Raw genomic sequence first — 10,701 nt, forward strand, 5'->3', positions numbered from 1 at the left:
ACCATCCACAGCAGACACATATCCCCCTTCGGAAGCTGCTCTGGGTGTGTGACTGGGACCTGAGAAGACAGAGCATGTGGCCATGGGACACCAGCAGCCATGGGACTACAGGTGCCCACATGCCCGGTTCTGGGTCCCCCACGAGGTCATAACTCTACAGGCCACCAGCCCATCATAAGGTGGACAAGGTGCATCTGCGGCTGAGACTGAATCACGTCAGCACCCACCAGAAAACACCCTCCCCTGACGAGGCTCTGAGCAACCAGGCAGACAGACTGTCCTCAGCCAGCCTGAATCACCGCTCAGCCCAGGACGGGCAGGACGGGCCCAGGAATGGAGGGACCTCATGGCAGAGATGAGGGCCAGCAGCACTGACTCCCTCTGACCAAGGCTGTCCCAGCCACGGTCACCTCTGCATGTCCAGATGTCAGAGTGAGGCCAATACCGGGCCCTTATGTGGCTCAGTTTCCTTAGGTGACCAACTAGCCACCACGTGACAAGGTGACCACAGTGAGCCCTGCCCTCTTGAGGGTCAGAGGGTCACCATCACAGGACAGCCCCCTAGTCCATGGTGGGTTCTCTTTCCTGTGCTCAGAACTTCAGTCAGAACAACGATCTGGGGGCTCCAAACACCTGATCCTTGGGCTTGGGCCTGCTCTTAGCACAGTATCAGACCTGGGGCGCCAGGTCCCAGAGAAGGAGGTACAGGCTGGGCTGTGACCATGGGATCCCCTGGTCATATCCCATCTGCACCGTCCAGGGGCTGCCGGTCACACAGGACCCTGGACAGGCTTCTGAAGCCACGATGGAAGCACCAGCTCTGAGGAAACATCCTGAGAGGATGGGTTACATCTCTCGGGACGCAGTGGACATCGGGGCAGAGACCCCTGTGTGGTGCCGACTTCTCAACAGGAAGAGTGTGAGGGCCCAAGACCAAGGGGTGGAAGCAGGGTGACCCCACTGCCCATCACTCAGCATCACCCACTGGGGATTTTGCACTTCCTGTCTCCACATCTCTGGGCTCTCCAGGGTAGGAGGCCCAGGTTCTCAGAAGTGGGGGTGCTCTACAAGGGGCCACCCAAACTATATTATGTTTGTCTCCAGGGAAGTGTGGACTCCAGGTGCTTAGAGACCAGTAGGGGAGGAGTCCCCTCTCCGTGAGGCAGGAGGAATGACCCTGATCCACAGGGTGTGGGGCTGCTGTCACTCAGTGGAGGCAGGAGGAACATGTGGGGAACCCAGTGCAGGACTTCCCTCCTGCTCCCTGTGCCTGTGAATGGACATGTACAGCAACCCAGCATGAGGAGGGTTGGAGTTCCCGGACCCAGACCCCTCAGGAGGAAGGTTTGGGTCACACCCCAGGCAAGTCATAGGGATCCCAACCCCTGAGCTGGGAAATCCATGGCGGCCCCTGTGCAGAGGCCCCTTCCCACGGGCTGTTCCCAGACAGTGACCGGGCACTGCAGGGACCCAGGCAGCCATTCCTGGGGTCAGGGCCTCCTCTGATGCTGACAGTGGCTCAAGGACTGTCCTGTGGCCCCACTCAACGTCACTGAGATCGCCCAGTAGTGACCTAAGACACGTCTAACAAACCTCCTCTTCCTGACCATCAGATTGGATCTGGGTCTGCTGGCTCGCCCAGCGAGTTCTGGCTCCCTCTCCATAGGCTCTGACAGGTGTCCCCCTGGTACACACTGCTGAGGGCAATCCCACCTTAGAATCTGCTGCTTGGGGGACTCAGACTAACAAAATCATTCGCATCTCTCTGCCAGCAATCTCTTACTCCATCAGTAAAATCCTTCTCTTTCCCCAACTTCTCCACCAGCATCGGCTCCCTTGTGCTGGCCTTTGTATTATCTTTCTGAGGTAACAGATGCTTATGTTTCAAGCCACTAAAGTTCAGGGTAGTGCCTTGCTCTGCAGTGAATAAGTCACAAGGCTCTCTTTAGTTTCTTTTAGTCTGCATCGCTGATTCCTTGCACTTGGAAAATGTCACCTGCACTCACTATTTCCAGTTCCTCTCCTCCTGTTCTCTCTTTTATTCTGTCTTTTCTCCATTCTCCCTTTTCTCTTTCTTTTCTTTATGTGTATTATCAGATGTCTCAACCATCCTATATAATAAAACCCTAATGTGCAAATTGACCGAACTGAGGAACAACCAGTAGAATGACCAGTCACTATGAGGTGCACTGACCACCAGGGGCAGATGCTCAGCGCAGGAGCTGCCCTCTGGTGGTCAGTGCACTACTACATTGGTTGTGCTGCTCAGCCATAAGCTAGGCTCATGGCTGGTGAGTGCAGTGGTGGCAGTGGGAGCCTCTCCTGCCTCCGTGGCAGCACTAAGGAGTAACAAGCCAATCAGTAAGGAGCGAGCAGGCAGGCAGTAATGAATGAGCTGGAGGATGGTTAGGAGCAAGGGGTCCTGGACTGCAAGAGGGTGCAGGCCAGACTGAGGGACACCCCCTTCCTCCTGTGCACGATTTTGTGCACCAGGCCTCTAGTATGAAATAATACTCTGTGATTATGCTAAAGGAAGCATTACATGAGTGTATATGTTAAAAGTATAAACACAAGAGATATGGAATAAAAGGAAAGAAAGAAGTAATTAATAGTCTGAAAAGAAAATGCCCAGGTGATTCTGCAACCAAAGACCTGACAATCCACTTTTAATGCTTCTATTTAAGCTCAGGTTGGTTTATTTTCAGAACAACTATATCAGCAACATAAAGTCTTCCACATTCCTGGTTAAAGTTTAAATTGGCACTCGCACTTTTAAATTACATGAGTATCATCGGGTCTGGCTAAAGTTACAGGCCTCACAGGGTCCAGCATTGCCATCCCTGACTACCCCCTCTGGGGAATTCCTTGCTTTGTGCCCCAGGAGACATGTACACTAATGTTTGCAGCAAAAACTGGAATGACCACATATTCATCAATAGGAAAATAGCAAAATTTCAGTATAACCATCTATAATAATAAAAGTGTAATACGCTAATTAGTCCAGACGTCCTTCTGGATAACCATACAGACAAAGCCTGGGCTGTGAGCACCGAGGCAGAGGCAGCCACCACAGTGGTGGGGGCTGAACCCCTTGCACGAATTTCGTGCATCAGTCCTCTAGTAAAATATAAGACTTCAGCACTAAAAGTGTAAGGACAGCCTCACAGATGAGAGATGACCCTTATGTAATGCTGAGCCTCAGAAGACTCCATGCAGTACAAGTTCACTTTACAGGAAATTTAAAGCCTTCAGACCATGCAGCCTGACTGACAAGTGACTGCAACCTTGAGAGACGCCTGAGCCAGAAGCACTTAATGAGCTGGTGAAACTGAAAAACATTCGTTTGGGAGATTATATATATTAATTATAAAATCTTTAGGGAGTCTCAAGGGTGTAAAAAACACAAGGCTCAGAACAGAGATCACATCTAGGGGACAGGGCTGTGAGTGTCAATGCCAACAGGAGTCCCCACAGTGAGCTGGGCTGAAGGACACTGTATTCACTGCAGACAGCTGGATGGTAATACAGCTCGTCAGCGAGACCAGCACGGCTGTGGGACAGCTGGGTGTGATACAGCAGGGCTGTACCCTCTCTGCCCGCAGCGTCTCACCCAATTGCTGTCAGGATGCTAAGGTGGTGTGTAGACCGAGTGTAAGATCCACATTTTTCTGACTAAAAATCGGTTTCCTGACGCACAGGTTTTTGAAGATACTGAGTACGAAAACTGACATTTTAGCCAATATTTTTACATTCTTAATGAACTAAATTAGAAAATTCTGAGAAATAGCAAAGAATTATTTTAAAGCCATTATTGTTATGGAGCCCAGTCTTTAAACTGTGTGATCTAGCTACCATGTGTTCTCAATGTTGTTGCCACTTACTGTAGGGAACATTATTACTAAAGGCAACGCTAAGAAAAACTTACAAATATTGTTGTATCTCCTTGCTCTCTCTTAAACTTTGAATCATACTTTTCAAAAGTGAAATTTAGAGCACTGAATGAAATAATCAGATAAAGGAAACACTGACTTACAGAATCCTGAAACAGCATGTAGTGTGAACTTTGGTTTTCACATGTGTGTGAATTCTGTGACACTCCCCCTTCCGGAGGTGGAGCAATTCCCTCCTCTTGAGGGTGGGGGCTGGACTTGCTCACTCACTTCTAACTGAGCAGTAAGGCTGATGTAATGTGTGTGACTCTCAGCCTAGGACATTCACCTCACTCACCTTCCATGCTGGTTGCTCTCTCTCTCATCACTTGCTCTGGGACAAGAAGCTCTAGTCATTCACTGCCTTATGGCCGAGTCCCCATGGCTAGGAACTGAGGGCTCCTGGGACCATCCAGGAAGGAAATCAGGCCTCTGCCAACAACCCTAGGACTGAACCATGTTTCAGTGGGTCCTCCAGCTCAGCCAGCCTTCAGACCATGCAGCCCTGGCTGACAAGTGACTGCAACCTTGAGAGACGCCTGAGCCAGAAGCACTCAGGGCAACCCCTCCTGGGATCCTGACCCTGGGAAACTGGGAGAGAACACACATTTGTTGTTTTTAGCTGCTGAGTTTAGAGTAATTTAAGCTGAAAACATGACCAATACAGTGTCCAAAGAGAGAATGAGTGATTGCACTTAATTTTCATTTGTTCTAAATTAATTATATGATACTAGGGGCTCAGTGCACGAATTTGTGCACCTTGAAAGGAACTGTGGGCCACTAGGCTGCAATGGGCACAGGCAAAGGTCTTGGCCCATCTTCTGTGGCCCCGCCTGGCCCCTCCATCCATGACCCAGTCCCCTGTCTGCCCGCAGCCCTGCTCACACATGCTGAGGGCACCAGCCCTGCTCACACCTACTGACTGGCCCAGAGCAATTGGGGCCAGCAACAGCAGTGGGTATGATTGGGCCGGCACTGTCAGCAGGTGTGAGGTACCCTAATCGCCCCTCAGGAGCAGGGGGAGATGGAGAAACTCTCTGGGGAATAGAGGCCAGCAGCAGCCACTTGCACCCACGGACAGAGTTGAGCAATCAGGACTGGCACTGGGTGCCAGCAGTGGGTGCAAGCAAGGCTGGTGCCAGCAGCAGGTGTGAGCACTGGGTGTTATCATGGGGCATGGAAGCAAAGAATATTCAGTAACCACCAGAGGCTTGCCCCAATGACAGTGACCGGTGCCGGGGCTTTGTCTGGCTCCCCCAATCACATGCTCCACCATCCCCCAGCATGTTCCATGCACGCCCCCTGGTGGTCAGCACACTTCATCGTGACCGGTTGTCCAGTTGTTCGATTATTCCAGTTTTTCCGCCATTCTGTCTATTTGCATATTAGCCTTTTATTATATAGGACTAGAGGCCAGGTGCACAAAAATTTGGCACTGGCGGGGGAGAGGGGTGTCCCTCAGCCCCACTTGTGCCCTCTCACAGTCTGGCACCCCTCGGGTGATAATGACCTGCTGGCTTAGGCCCACTCCCGGGTGGCAGAGGGCAGGCCCAATCCCTAGTTGCAGCCCCTGGTCAGGCTCAGAGCAGGGCCGATTGGGCAGTTGGGGCGCCGCCCCCTGTCATGCACAGAGCAGGGTGGATTGGGAGGTTGCAATGCCACCCCCAGTCACACTCAGGGTAGGGCTGATTGGGGGGTTGCGGCGCCACCCCCTGTCACGCACAGACCAAGGCCGATCAGGGGATTGGGGAGCTCCCCCCTGACACACTCAGGGCAGGGCCGATGGGGAGTTTACGGCTCTACCCCATCACACACAGAGCAGGGCCCGTGGGGGGGTTGGGGCGCCGCAGCCTGTCACACACAGAGCAGGGCGGAACAGGGGGTTGGGGAGCTCCCCCCTATCAGGCACAGAGCAGGGCTGATCAGGGGGTTGGGGCGCCTTCCCCTGTCACAATCAGAGCAGGGTGGATAGGGAGGTTGTTGCCCTGCCCCTGTCACACACAGAGGGGTCAGGGCAAGGTCCCAGGTCCCAGGCCTGGTCTCATGGTTCCAGCCCCAGGGCGGAGACTGAAGCGGGAAACTCAATGTTGGGGAGTCCCCACCTCCTCACAGTTTCACTTCTCCCTCTCACAACCTGTGTGGGGCCCTCCTTCCTGGATACTCGTGACACGGCCCCAGTTCTCACTCCCATTGGGTGTCAGGTGCTAGAAAAGCCAATCAGGGTCACCTTTGTCCCCAGTTAGAAGTCTCTGCGGACTCACCAGGACTCACAGACTCCCCAGACCTGGAGGATGCCAGTCATGGGGTCCCCAGCCCTCCTCCTGCTGCTCTGGGGGGCCCTGGCCCTGACCCAGACCTGGGCGGGTGAGTGCGGGGTGGGGAGGGAATAGCCTCTGGGGAGGGGGAGCGAGGGGGCCCGGCGGGGGCGCAGGACCCCGGGAAAGGACGTCTCCACCCCCAACTCCCCGCCCACACCTCAGACCCCACCCCGTCCTGACCCCTCACTTCTCCGTCCCGCTGCCCCTGTTCCGTCTCCTGGGCCCCTTCCTCTCCTGTCCCTCCGACCCGGACCCCGAACCCGCGCTGGGAAGAGGGTGGCGGGTGTCAGCCCCTCCGCTCCGGCTCCCAGGCCCCCACTCCCTGAGATGGTTCTTCACCGCCGTGTCCCGGCCCGGCCGCGGGGAGGCCCGGTTCCTGGAGGTCGCCTACGTGGACGACCTGCCTTTCGAGGGGTTCGACAGCGACTCCGAGAGTCAGAGGGCGGAGCCGCGGGCGCCGTGGATGGAGCAGGAGGAGCCGGGCTATTGGGACCTGAGCACCCGGAACGCCAAGAGGGACGCACAGATTTTCCGAGTGAACCTGCAGACCCTGCGGGGCTACTACAACCAGAGCGAGGACGGTGAGCCACGGGGCCCGGGCCGGTCACCACCCCCATCCCCTCGGACGGGCCGGGGTCGCCCCGAGTGTCCGAGTGCGAGCTTCACCCCAACCCCCTCCTCCCCCCGCCATAGACACACCCGGGAGGAGCCCGCGGGGACCTGGACCCGGTTTTACTTTCAGTTTCTGTTTAATCCCCGCGGGCGGGGCGGGGGCGCGGCTCAGTGGGCGACACTGACCTCGGGGCGGGTCAGGGTCTCACACGCTCCAGGGGCTGGTTGGCTGTGACATGGGACCGGACGGCCGCCTCCTCCGCGGGTACCACCAGTCCGCTTACGACGGCACCGACTACCTCGCCCTGAACGAGGACCTGCGCTCCTGGACCGCGGCCGACACCGCAGCTCAGATCACCCGGCGCAAGTGGGAGGAGGCCGGTGAGGCTGAGCGACTCAGGAACGGCCTGGAGGGCAGGTGCCTGGAGTTGCTCCACAGATACCTGGAGATGGGGAAGGAGGTGCTGCAGCGCGCAGGTACCAGGGCCCGGGGCCTCCCCTCTCTCCCCTGGGGCTGGGGATCAACAAGGAGACAGGACACAGGGTCAGTGTCAGACCCCCCTCCTGTGGGCCAGGAGACTGAGTCCGCCTGGCTTTTCAGATCCAGTGACGACCTCCCTTCTCTCAGGGACACCTAGGGGTGCAGTCTCTCAGGGACAATTAGAGGGGAGACCAAGCCTGAAGGAACTGAGCAGCGGTTCCCACTGACCCTGCAGTGGCTCTGGGACCCATGGGGGACTTGCTCTCTCAGGCCCTGCTCCCTGCCCCTCACCCAGTGAATCTGAGGTCTGACACCGACTTTTCTGAGTCCTTTGGCCTCCACCCAGGACAGGACCAGAAATCCCTTTCTCCCCCTGAGACCTGCCTCCTGCCCAGGGCTCTGTCACTCTGACTAGAACTTTCTAAGGAGGAGAGGTCATCCCCAGATGCTCTGTCCAGGCTGGTGGTGCTTGTGTGCTCCCTCGCCCTCCCCAGGTGCCCTGTCCATGCTCAGGTGGTCACATGAGGGCTGCTGGAGGGTCCCCTGACAGTGCCAAGTCCCTGAATTTCCTCCCCCTTCTCCTCAGACCCTCCAAAGACACACGTGACCCACCACCCCATCTCTGACCGTGAGGTCACCCTGAGGTGCTGGGCCCTGGGCTTCTACCCTGCGGACATCAGCCTGAGCTGGCAGCTTGATGGGAGGAGCAGACCCAGGACATGGAGTTTGTGGAGACCAGGCTGCGGGGATGGGACCTTCTAGGAGTGGGCGGCCCTGGTGGTGCCCCGTGGAGAGGAGCAGAGATACACGTGCCATGTGCAGCACGAGGGGCTGCCCGAGCCCCTGACCCTGAGATGGGGTGAGGAGGAGCCTGGGCACAGAGCCTGTTCTCAGGGAGGCAGGGGCCTGTGGAGGCCTTCAGTGGGGTCGGGGCTGAGGCCTGGGGGTCAGGGCCCTCACCTCCCCTTCCCTTCCCAGAGCCACCTCTTTGGGCCACCATCCCCCCTGTGGGCCTGGTTGTGGGCCTGGTCATCCTTGGAGCTTTGGCTGGAGCTGTCTGGAGCTGTGGTCACTGGAGCTGTGATGTGGAGGAGGAAGCGCTCAGGTAGGGAAGGGGTGGGGCCTGAGTTTCTTGTCTCACTGGGATTGCCAGCCCAGGTAGAAGTGTGTTCTGCTTCATTAAGGGCAAGTACCACCCCCACATGTGTGGTTGCCCAGTGTGGGGCCCTATTTGCTGACACTCACTCTTTAGTAAGACACGTGTGGAAATGAGGGACAGATTCATCCATCACCTTGATGATTCTAGTGATGGGGCCTGGCTCCCAGCACTCCCAGGTCAGGGTGGATGGTCCCTACTGAGGACAGACCTCTGGGGAGGGTGGTTGGTCCAGTCCCCACACATGTAGTTTCCTCAGGTTTCCTGATCCTGCCCTGGGTCTGTAGTCACAATTCTGGAAACTTCTCTGGGCTCCAGGACTAGGAGTTCCTTTAGGAGCTCATGGCCCTGGGTCCTCCCTGTCTTCTCACGGGATGTTTTCTTCCCACAGGTGGAAAAGGAGGGAGCTATGCTCAGGCTGCCAGTGAGTATGGAGGGTGACCCCTGAGATCCTGTGACAGTACAGACTGGATCCCATGGGGAACCTCACCCCCATAGTTCCTCCCTTAGTCTCCTCTCCTGGGGGCTCTGACTCCATCCTGTTTTGTTCTACCCCAGGCAGCGATGGTGCCCAGGGCTCTGATGTATCTCTTACAGCTTCTGAAGGTGAGACTGTGACGATAGCAGGGGTTGGGGCGAAAGGGAGAGGACTGGGTGATGGGGATTCTTTGGAACATAGTGAGCCTGCGGAGGGCTGTTGAGAAGGTCACTGCTTACAGCCCCTGAACTGAGTTTGTTCATGATCATTTTCTTCCACAGCCTGAGGCACTTGTCCGGGACTGAGTGATGGGAGATCTGTTCACGCTCCTACTTTGTGATTCAAAAACCTCTGATTACTTTCTGCAAACGGCATCTGAGTGTGTGTGTTCCTATCAGCATAATGTGAGGAGGAGGGAGGCTGGCCCACCCCTGCCCACCACACCCCCTCCCCAGCCTTTCCTGTCCAGTAGAGGTGGGGCTGGCCCTCCCCATTCCTGTTTTTACTGCCTGGTGCGCTCAGCTGCAGCTTCTTACTGCCTGATTGAAATAAGAGTCTGGATTTGCATTCTTCTTCACTTCTTGCCATGAAGGGGTGATGGGTTCCTTAAAGGAGAACAGCCCGGCTGGTGTGCCTCAGTGGTTGAGTGTCCACCCAGGAACCAGGAGGTCATGGTTGGATTCCCTTTCAGGGCATATGCCCAGACTTCAGCTCAGTTCCCACCAGGGTCATGCATGTGAAGCCAATGGATGTTTCTCTTTCATCATTGATGTTTCAATCCGTCTCTCCCTCTTCTTTCCTCTCTCTTTGAAAATTAATAAAAACATATTTTTGAAAAAAATTATAGGAGAAGATCCTAAAATTTCAGAGGAAATAAATGGAAGCCCCAAGAACTGGTCAGGACCTGTGTGTTTGCTGTGCTGAGGCTGTTGCAGGGGGGACAGGAGAGGCTGTGAGGACCGAGTGTGGTCAGGGCTGTGCCCAGTTGGCTCCCTGGTCTCTCTCACTTCAGGAGAACCTTGTCCCACCAGGACTTTCCATAACAGGGACTCAAACCTCCCCAGTCCTTGTAAATTGTCCTAATGAGGAACATCTCCAAACCCGTGGGCAGCAAGCAAGGCCTTCCTGTGTCCGGGTCAGCCTAGGCTCAGTCCTGGGTCCTGCCCTCATCCCTTATCTTCTGGGACTGTATTTGTTGTTTCTTTGTTTGTGTAGAGCAGTGGTTCTCAACCTTCTTGCCCTTTAAATACAGTTCCTTATGTTGTGACCCAACCATAAAATTATTTTCGTTGCTACTTCATAACTGTAATGTTCCTATTGTTATGAACCCTAATGTAAATATCTGATATACAGGATGGCCTCAGGCGACCCCTGTGAAAGGGTCGTTCGACTGCTAAAGGGGTCGCAACCCACAGGTTGAGAACCACTGGTGTAGAGGATTGTGCCTGTTTGTGTTCTTGTTATGAGTTTTGGTCTCATTCTTCTTTTGAGTGTCCCCTATCCAACATCAGCAGAGATGAGTTGTCTGTCATTGTGCCCACAAGGCTCAGGGGTCCCTGCACAGAAGAGTCCATGGTATGGAGAGATGAATTTTCAGTCTCATCCTGCTCTTCACTCCTTCTAGGAATTGATTGTTCTTTCCATCTTTTCCTAAACTCTCCAAGGAACCAGGTTCTGGAATTAGCAGGGAGGAGGGGTCCTGTAACTGGTCATCTTAGATAAGTTCC

General features: G+C 55.2%; 1 pseudogene; it reads left to right on the forward strand.

Moving 5' to 3' along the window:
* Nucleotides 1–6,141: 6,141 nt before the first annotated feature.
* Nucleotides 6,142–9,815, forward strand: LOC102417371 (annotated as a pseudogene).
* Nucleotides 9,816–10,701: the final 886 nt, after the last annotated feature.

This window comes from Myotis lucifugus, unplaced genomic scaffold (genome assembly GCF_000147115.1).
Source record: "Myotis lucifugus unplaced genomic scaffold, Myoluc2.0 scaffold_1005, whole genome shotgun sequence".
NCBI lineage: Eukaryota > Metazoa > Chordata > Mammalia > Chiroptera > Vespertilionidae > Myotis > Myotis lucifugus.